Source organism: Leptopilina heterotoma, unplaced genomic scaffold (genome assembly GCF_015476425.1).
Source record: "Leptopilina heterotoma isolate Lh14 unplaced genomic scaffold, ASM1547642v1 Lhet_174, whole genome shotgun sequence".
NCBI classification, from domain to species: domain Eukaryota; kingdom Metazoa; phylum Arthropoda; class Insecta; order Hymenoptera; family Figitidae; genus Leptopilina; species Leptopilina heterotoma.
Window position 1 is genome coordinate 1 of NW_025110890.1, and position 10,034 is coordinate 10,034.

Genomic DNA, 10,034 nt, shown 5'->3' on the forward strand with positions numbered 1-10,034 from the left:
CAAATTTAACAATTATATTCATCTGAAAATTACCAAGTGTTAGTAGGGACTAAGTTCACACAATCCTGAAGTATAGAGAATTTTATTTCATTTTTTAGTAGTAGCAGTGCCACCCGTACGCCATCAGACAATCAAAATTTGGTAAAATCGAAATAAAAATTTATTTCTTCAAATTTAACTATTCTATTCATCTGAAAAATTACCAGAGTTCTAGTAGGGACTGAGCCCTACACAATCCTAAAAATAGAGAATTTTTTTCAATTATAAGTAGTAGCAGGTCCACCGTACGCCATCAGACAATCAAAATTTGGTAAAAACGAAAATGAAAATTTATTTCTTCCAAATTTAACAATTCTATTCATCTGAAAATTACCAGAGTTCTAGTAGGGACTAAGCCCTACACAATCCTGAAGTATAGAGAATTTTATTTCAATTTTTAAGTAGTAGCAGGGCCACCCGTACGCCATCAGACAATCAAAATTTGGTAAAATCGAAAATAAAAATTTATTTCTTCCAAATTTAACTATTCTATTCATCTGAAAATTACCAGAGTTCTAGTAGGGACTGAGCCCTACACAATCCTAAAAAATAGAGAATTTTTTTTCAATTATTAAGTAGTAGCAGGTCCACCCGTACGCCATCAGACAATCAAAATTTGGTAAAACGAAAATGAAAATTTATTTCTTTCCAAATTAACAATTCTATTCATCTGAAAATTACCAGAGTTCTAGTAGGGACTGAGCCCTACACAATCCTAAAAAATAGAGAATTTTATTTTAATTTTTTAGTAGTAGCAGGTCCACCCATACGCCATCAGACAATCGAAATTTGGTAAAATCGAAAATAAAAATTATTTCTTCCAAATTAACAATTCTATTCATCTGAAAATTACCAGAGTTCTAGTAGGGACTGAGCCCTACACAATCCTAAAAAATAGAGAATTTTTTTTCATTATTAAGTAGTAGCAGGTCCACCCGTACTGCCATCAGACAATCAAAATTTGGTAAAAACGAAAATGAAATTTATTCTTCCAAATTTAATCTGAAATTACCATAGTTCTAGTAGGGACTGAGCCCTACACAATCCTAGAAAAATAGAGAATTTTTTTCAATTATTAAGTAGTAGCAGGTCCCACCCGTACGCCATCAGACAATCAAAATTTGTAAAAACGAAATGAAAATTTATTTCTTCCAAATTTAACAATTCTATTCATCTGAAAATTACCAGAGTTCTAGTAGGGACTGAGCCCTACACAATCCTAAAAATAGAGAATTTTATTTTAATTTTTTAGTAGTAGCAGGTCCACCCATACGCCATCAGACAATCGAAATTGGTAAAATCGAAAATAAAAATTTATTTCTTCCAACATTAACAATTCTATTCATCTGAAAATTACCAGAGTTCTAGTAGGGACTGAGCCCTACGCAATCCTAAAAAATAGAGAATTTTTTTTCATTTATTAAGTAGTAGCAGGTCCACCCGTATGCCATCAGACAATCAAAATTTGGTAAAAACGAAAATAAAAATTTATTTCTTCCAAATTTAAACAATTATATTCATCTGAAAATTACCAGAGTTCTAGTAGGGACTAAGCCCTACACAATCCTGAAGTATAGAGAATTTTATTTCAATTTTTAAGTAGTAGCAGGGCACCCGTACGCCATCAGACAATCAAAATTTGGTAAAAACGAAAATGAAAATTTATTTCTTCCAAATTTAACATTCTATTCATCTGAAAATTACCAGAGTTCTAGTAGGGACTGAGCCCTACACAATCCTAAAAATAGAGAATTTTATTTAATTTTTAAGTAGTAGCAGGTCCACCCATACGCCATCAGACAATCGAAATTTGGTAAAATCGAAAATAAAAATTTATTTCTTCCAAATTAACAATTCTATTCATCTGAAAATTACCAGAGTTCTAGTAGGGACTGAGCCCTACACAATCCTAAAAAATAGAGAATTTTTTTTCAATTATTAAGTAGTAGCAGGTCCACCCGTACGCCATCAGACAATCAAAATTTGGTAAAATCGAAAATAAAATTTATTTCTTCAAATTAACAATTCTATTTATTTGAAAATTACCAGAGTTCTAGTAGGGACTGAGCCCTACACAATCCTAAAAAATAGAGAATTTTATTTTAATTTTTTAGTAGTAGCAGGTCCACCCGTACGCCATCAGACAATCAAAATTTGGTAAAAACGAAAATAAAATTTATTTCTTCCAAGTTTAACAATTCTATTCATCTAAAAATTACCAGAGTTCTAGTAGGGACTGAGCCCTACACAATCCTAAAAAATAGAGAATTTTATTTCAATTTTTTAGTAGTAGCACCCTCACCCGTACGCCATCAGACAATCAAAATTTGGTAAAATCGAAAATAAAAATTTATTTCTTCCAAATTTAACAATTCTATTCATCTGAAACTTACCAGAGTTCTAGTAGGGACTAGCTCTACACAATCCTGAAAGTATAGAGAATTTTATTTCAATTTTTTAAGTAGTAGCAGGTCCACCCGTACGCCATCAGACAATCAAAATTTGGTAAAATCGAAAATAAAAATTTATTTCTTCCAAATTTAACAATTCTATTCATCTGAAAATTACCAGAGTTCTAGTAGGGACTGAGCCCTACACAATCCTAAAAAATAGAGAATTTTTTTTCAATTATTAAGTAGTAGCAGGTCCACCCGTACGCCATCAGACAATCAAAATTTGGTAAAATCGAAAATAAAATTTATTTCTTCAAATTTAACAATTCTATTCATTGAAAATTACCAGAGTTCTAGTAGGGACTGAGCCCTACACAATCCTAAAAAATAGAGAATTTTATTTTAATTTTTAGTAGTAGCAGGTCCACCCGTACGCCATCAGACAATCAAAATTTGGTAAAACGAAAATAAAATTTATTTCTTCCAAATTTAACAATTCTATTCATCTAGAAATTACCAGAGTTCTAGTAGGGACTGAGCCCTACACAATCCTAAAAAATAGAGAATTTTATTTCATTTTTAGTAGTAGCGCAGGTCACCCCATACGCCATCAGACAATCGAAAATTTGGTAAAATCGAAAATAAAAATTTATTTCTTCCAAATTAACAATTCTATTCATCTGAAAATTACCAGAGTTCTAGTAGGGACTGAGCCCTACACAATCCTAAAATATAGAGAATTTTATTTCAATTATTAAGTAGTAGCAGGTCCACCCGTACGCATCAGACAATCAAAATTTGGTAAAATCGAAAATAAAAATTTATTTCTCCAAATTTAACAATTATATTCATCTGAAAATTACCAGAGTTCTAGTAGGGACTGAGCCCTACACAATCCTAAAAAAATAGAGAATTTTATTTTCAATTTTTAGTAGTAGCAGGTCCACCCGTACGCCATCAGACAATCAAAATTTGGTAAAATCGAAAATAAAAATTTATTTCTTCCAAGTTTAACAATTCTATTCATCTGAAAATTACCAGAGTTCTAGTAGGGACTGAGCCCTACACAATCCTAAAAAATAGAGAATTTTATTTCAATTTTTTAGTAGTAGCACCCTCACCCGAACGCCATCAGACAATCAAAATTTGGTAAAATCGAAAATAAAAATTTATTTCTTCCAAATTTAACAATTATATTCATCTGAAAATTACCAGAGTTCTAGTAGGGACTAAGCTCTACACAATCCTGAAGTATAGAGAATTTTATTTCAATTTTTAAGTAGTAGCAGGGCCACCCGTACGCCATCAGACAATCAAAATTTGGTAAAATCGAAAATAAAAATTTATTTCTTCCAAATTTAACTATTCTATTCATCTGAAAATTACCAGAGTTCTAGTAGGGACTGAGCCCTACACAATCCTAAAAAATAGAGAATTTTTTTTCAATTATTAAGTAGTAGCAGGTCCACCCGTACGCCATCAGACAATCAAAATTTGGTAAAATCGAAAATAAAAATTTATTTCTTTCAAATTTAACAATTCTATTTATTTGAAAATTACCAGAGTTCTAGAAGGGACTGAGCCCTACACAATCCTAAAAAATAGAGAATTTTATTTTAATTTTTTAGTAGTAGCAGGTCCACCCGTACGCCATCAGACAATCAAAATTTGGTAAAAACGAAAATAAAAATTTATTTCTTCCAAGTTTAACAATTCTATTCATCTAAAAATTACCAGAGTTCTAGTAGGGACTGAGCCCTACACAATCCTAAAAAATAGAGAATTTTATTTCAATTTTTTAGTAGTAGCACCCTCACCCGAACGCCATCAGACAATCAAAATTTGGTAAAATCGAAAATAAAAATTTATTTCTTCCAAATTTAACAATTATATTCATCTGAAAATTACCAGAGTTCTAGTAGGGACTAAGCCCTACACAATCCTGAAGTATAGAGAATTTTATTTCAATTTTTAAGTAGTAGCAGGGCCACCCGTACGCCATCAGACAATCAAAATTTGGTAAAATCGAAAATAAAAATTTATTTCTTCCAAATTTAACAATTATATTCATCTGAAAATTACCAGAGTTCTAGTAGGGACTGAGCCCTACACAATCCTAAAAAATAGAGAATTTTTTTTCAATTATTAAGTAGTAGCAGGTCCACCCGTACGCCATCAGACAATCAAAATTTGGTAAAATCGAAAATAAAAATTTATTTCTTTCAAATTTAACAATTCTATTTATTTGAAAATTACCAGAGTTCTAGAAGGGACTGAGCCCTACACAATCCTAAAAAATAGAGAATTTTATTTTAATTTTTTAGTAGTAGCAGGTCCACCCGTACGCCATCAGACAATCAAAATTTGGTAAAAACGAAAATAAAAATTTATTTCTTCCAAGTTTAACAATTATATTCATCTGAAAATTACCAGAGTTCTAGTAGGGACTGAGCCCTACACAATCCTAAAAATAGAGAATTTTTTTCAATTATTAAGTAGTAGCAGGTCCACCCGTACGCCATCAGACAATCAAAATTTGGTAAAACGAAAATGAAAATTTATTTCTTCCAAATTTAACAATTCTATTCATCTGAAAATTACCAGAGTTCTAGTAGGGACTGAGCCCTACACAATCCTAAAAAATAGAGAATTTTATTTTAATTTTTAAGTAGCAGGTCCACCCATACGCCATCAGACAATCGAAATTTGGTAAAATCGAAAATAAAAATTTATTTCTTCCAAAATTAACAATTCTATTCATCTGAAAATTACCAGAGTTCTAGTAGGGACTAAGCCCTACACAATCCTGAAATATAGAGAATTTTATTTCAATTTTTAAGTAGTAGCAGGGCCACCCGTACGCCATCAGACAATCAAAATTTGGTAAAATCGAAAATAAAAATTTATTTCTTCCAAAATTAACAATTCTATTCATCTAAAAATTACCAGAGTTCTAGTAGGGACTGAGCCCTACACAATCCTAAAAAATAGAAAATTTTATTTTAATTTTTTAGTAGTAGCAGGTCCACCCGTACGCCATCAGACAATCAAAATTTGGTAAAATCGAAAATAAAAATTTATTTCTTCCAAATTTAACAATTATATTCATCTGAAAATTACCAGAGTTCTAGTAGGGACTAAGTTCTACACAATCCTGAAGTATAGAGAATTTTATTTCAATTTTTAAGTAGTAGCAGGGCCACCCGTACGCCATCAGACAATCAAAATTTGGTAAAATCGAAAATAAAAATTTATTTCTTCCAAATTTAACTATTCTATTCATCTGAAAATTACCAGAGTTCTAGTAGGGACTGAGCCCTACACAATCCTAAAAAATAGAGAATTTTTTTTCAATTTTTAAGTAGTAGCAGGGCCACCCGTACGCCATCAGACAATCAAAATTTGGTAAAATCGAAAATAAAAATTTATTTCTTCCAAATTTAACTATTCTATTCATCTGAAAATTACCAGAGTTCTAGTAGGGACTGAGCCCTACACAATCCTAAAAAATAGAGAATTTTTTTTCAATTATTAAGTAGTAGCAGGTCCACCCGTACGCCATCAGACAATCAAAATTTGGTAAAAACGAAAATGAAAATTTATTTCTTCCAAATTTAACAATTCTATTCATCTGAAAATTACCAGAGTTCTAGTAGGGACTGAGCCCTACACAATCCTAAAAAATAGAGAATTTTATTTTAATTTTTTAGTAGTAGCAGGTCCACCCATACGCCATCAGACAATCGAAATTTGGTAAAATCGAAAATAAAAATTTATTTCTTCCAAAATTAACAATTCTATTCATCTGAAAATTACCAGAGTTCTAGTAGGGACTGAGCCCTACGCAATCCTAAAAAATAGAGAATTTTTTTTCATTTATTAAGTAGTAGCAGGTCCACCCGTATGCCATCAGACAATCAAAATTTGGTAAAAACGAAAATGAAAATTTATTTCTTTCAAATTTAATCTGAAAATTACCAGAGTTCTAGTAGGGACTGAGCCCTACACAATCCTAAAAAATAGAGAATTTTTTTTCAATTATTAAGTAGTAGCAGGTCCACCCGTACGCCATCAGACAATCAAAATTTGGTAAAAACGAAAATGAAAATTTATTTCTTCCAAATTTAACAATTCTATTCATCTGAAAATTACCAGAGTTCTAGTAGGGACTGAGCCCTACACAATCCTAAAAAATAGAGAATTTTATTTTAATTTTTTAGTAGTAGCAGGTCCACCCATACGCCATCAGACAATCGAAATTTGGTAAAATCGAAAATAAAAATTTATTTCTTCCAACATTAACAATTCTATTCATCTGAAAATTACCAGAGTTCTAGTAGGGACTGAGCCCTACGCAATCCTAAAAAATAGAGAATTTTTTTTCATTTATTAAGTAGTAGCAGGTCCACCCGTATGCCATCAGACAATCAAAATTTGGTAAAAACGAAAATAAAAATTTATTTCTTCCAAATTTAACAATTATATTCATCTGAAAATTACCAGAGTTCTAGTAGGGACTAAGCCCTACACAATCCTGAAGTATAGAGAATTTTATTTCAATTTTTAAGTAGTAGCAGGGCCACCCGTACGCCATCAGACAATCAAAATTTGGTAAAAACGAAAATGAAAATTTATTTCTTCCAAATTTAACAATTCTATTCATCTGAAAATTACCAGAGTTCTAGTAGGGACTGAGCCCTACACAATCCTAAAAAATAGAGAATTTTATTTTAATTTTTTAGTAGTAGCAGGTCCACCCATACGCCATCAGACAATCGAAATTTGGTAAAATCGAAAATAAAAATTTATTTCTTCCAAAATTAACAATTCTATTCATCTGAAAATTACCAGAGTTCTAGTAGGGACTGAGCCCTACGCAATCCTAAAAAATAGAGAATTTTTTTTTATTTATTAAGTAGTAGCAGGTCCACCCGTATGCCATCAGACAATCAAAATTTGGTAAAAACGAAAATAAAAATTTATTTCTTCCAAATTTAACAATTATATTCATCTGAAAATTACCAAATTTCTAGTAGGGACTAAGCCCTACACAATCCTGAAGTATAGAGAATTTTATTTCAATTTTTAAGTAGTAGCAGGGCCACCCGTACGCCATCAGACAATCAAAATTTGGTAAAATCGAAAATAAAAATTTATTTCTTCCAAATTTAACTATTCTATTCATCTGAAAATTACCAGAGTTCTAGTAGGGACTGAGCCCTACACAATCCTAAAAAATAGAGAATTTTTTTTCAATTATTAAGTAGTAGCAGGTCCACCCGTACGCCATCAGACAATCAAAATTTGGTAAAAACGAAAATGAAAATTTATTTCTTCCAAATTTAACAATTCAATTCATCTGAAAATTACCAGAGTTCTAGTAGGGACTGAGCCCTACACAATCCTAAAAAATAGAGAATTTTATTTTAATTTTTTAGTAGTAGCAGGTCCACCCATACGCCATCAGACAATCGAAATTTGGTAAAATCGAAAATAAAAATTTATTTCTTCCAAAATTAACAATTCTATTCATCTGAAAATTACCAGAGTTCTAGTAGGGACTGAGCCCTACGCAATCCTAAAAAATAGAGAATTTTATTTCAATTTTTTAGTAGTAGCACCCTCACCCGAACGCCATCAGACAATCAAAATTTGGTAAAATCGAAAATAAAAATTTATTTCTTCCAAATTTAACAATTATATTCATCTGAAAATTACCAGAGTTCTAGTAGGGACTAAGCCCTACACAATCCTAAAGTATAGAGAATTTTATTTCAATTTTTAAGTAGTAGCAGGGCCACCCGTACGCCATCAGACAATCAAAATTTGGTAAAATCGAAAATAAAAATTTATTTCTTCCAAATTTAACAATTATATTCATCTGAAAATTACCAGAGTTCTAGTAGGGACTAAGCCCTACACAATCCTGAAGTATAGAGAATTTTATTTCAATTTTTAAGTAGTAGCAGGGCCACCCGTACGCCATCAGACAATCAAAATTTGGTAAAATCGAAAATAAAAATTTATTTCTTCCAAATTTAACTATTCTATTCATCTGAAAATTACCAGAGTTCTAGTAGGGACTGAGCCCTACACAATCCTAAAAAATAGAGAATTTTTTTTCAATTATTAAGTAGTAGCAGGTCCACCCGTACGCCATCAGACAATCAAAATTTGGTAAAAACGAAAATGAAAATTTATTTCTTCCAAATTTAACAATTCTATTCATCTGAAAATTACCAGAGTTCTAGTAGGGACTGAGCCCTACACAATCCTAAAAAATAGAGAATTTTATTTTAATTTTTTAGTAGTAGCAGGTCCACCCATACGCCATCAGACAATCGAAATTTGGTAAAATCGAAAATAAAAATTTATTTCTTCCAAAATTAACAATTCTATTTATCTGAAAATTACCAGAGTTCTAGTAGGGACTAAGCCCTACACAATCCTGAAGTATAGAGAATTTTATTTCAATTTTTAAGTAGTAGCAGGGCCACCCGTACGCCATCAGACAATCAAAATTTGGTAAAATCGAAAATAAAAATTTATTTCTTCCAAAATTAACAATTCTATTCATCTAAAAATTACCAGAGTTCTAGTAGGGACTGAGCCCCACACAATCCTAAAAAATAGAAAATTTTATTTTAATTTTTTAGTAGTAGCAGGTCCACCCGTACGCCATCAGACAATCAAAATTTGGTAAAATCGAAAATAAAAATTTATTTCCTCCAAATTTAACAATTCTATTCATCTGAAAATTACCAGAGTTATAGTAGGGACTAAGCCCTACACAATCCTAAAAAATAGAGAATTTTATTTTAATTTTTTAGTAGTAGCACCCTCACCCGAACGCCATCAGACAATCAAAATTTGGTAAAATCGAAAATAAAAATTTATTTCTTCCAAATTTAACAATTATATTCATCTGAAAATTACCAGAGTTCTAGTAGGGACTAAGCCCTACACAATCCTGAAGTATAGAGAATTTTATTTCAATTATTAAGTAGTAGCAGGTCCACCCGTACGCCATCAGACAATCAAAATTTGGTAAAAACGAAAATGAAAATTTATTTCTTCCAAATTTAACAATTCTATTCATCTGAAAATTACCAGAGTTCTAGTAGGGACTGAGCCCTACACAATCCTGAAGTATAGAGAATTTTATTTCAATTTTTAAGTAGTAGCAGGTCCACCCGTACGCCATCAGACAATCAAAATTTGGTAAAATCGAAAATAAAAATTTATTTCCTCCAAATTTAACAATTCTATTCATCTGAAAATTACCAGAGTTATAGTAGGGACTGCGCCCTACACAATCCTAAAAAATAGAGAATTTTATTTCAATTTTTAAGTAGTAGCAGGTCCACCCATACGCCATCAGACAATCGTAATTTGGTAAAATCGAAAACAAAAATTTATTTCTTCCAAATTTAACAATTCTATTCATCTGAAAATTACCAGAGTTCTAGAAGGGACTAAGCCCTACACAATCCTAAAAAATAGAGAATTTTATTTTAATTTTTTAGTAGTAGCAGGTCCACCCGTACGCCATCAGACAATCAAAATTTGGTAAAATCGAAAATAAAAATTTATTTCTTTCAA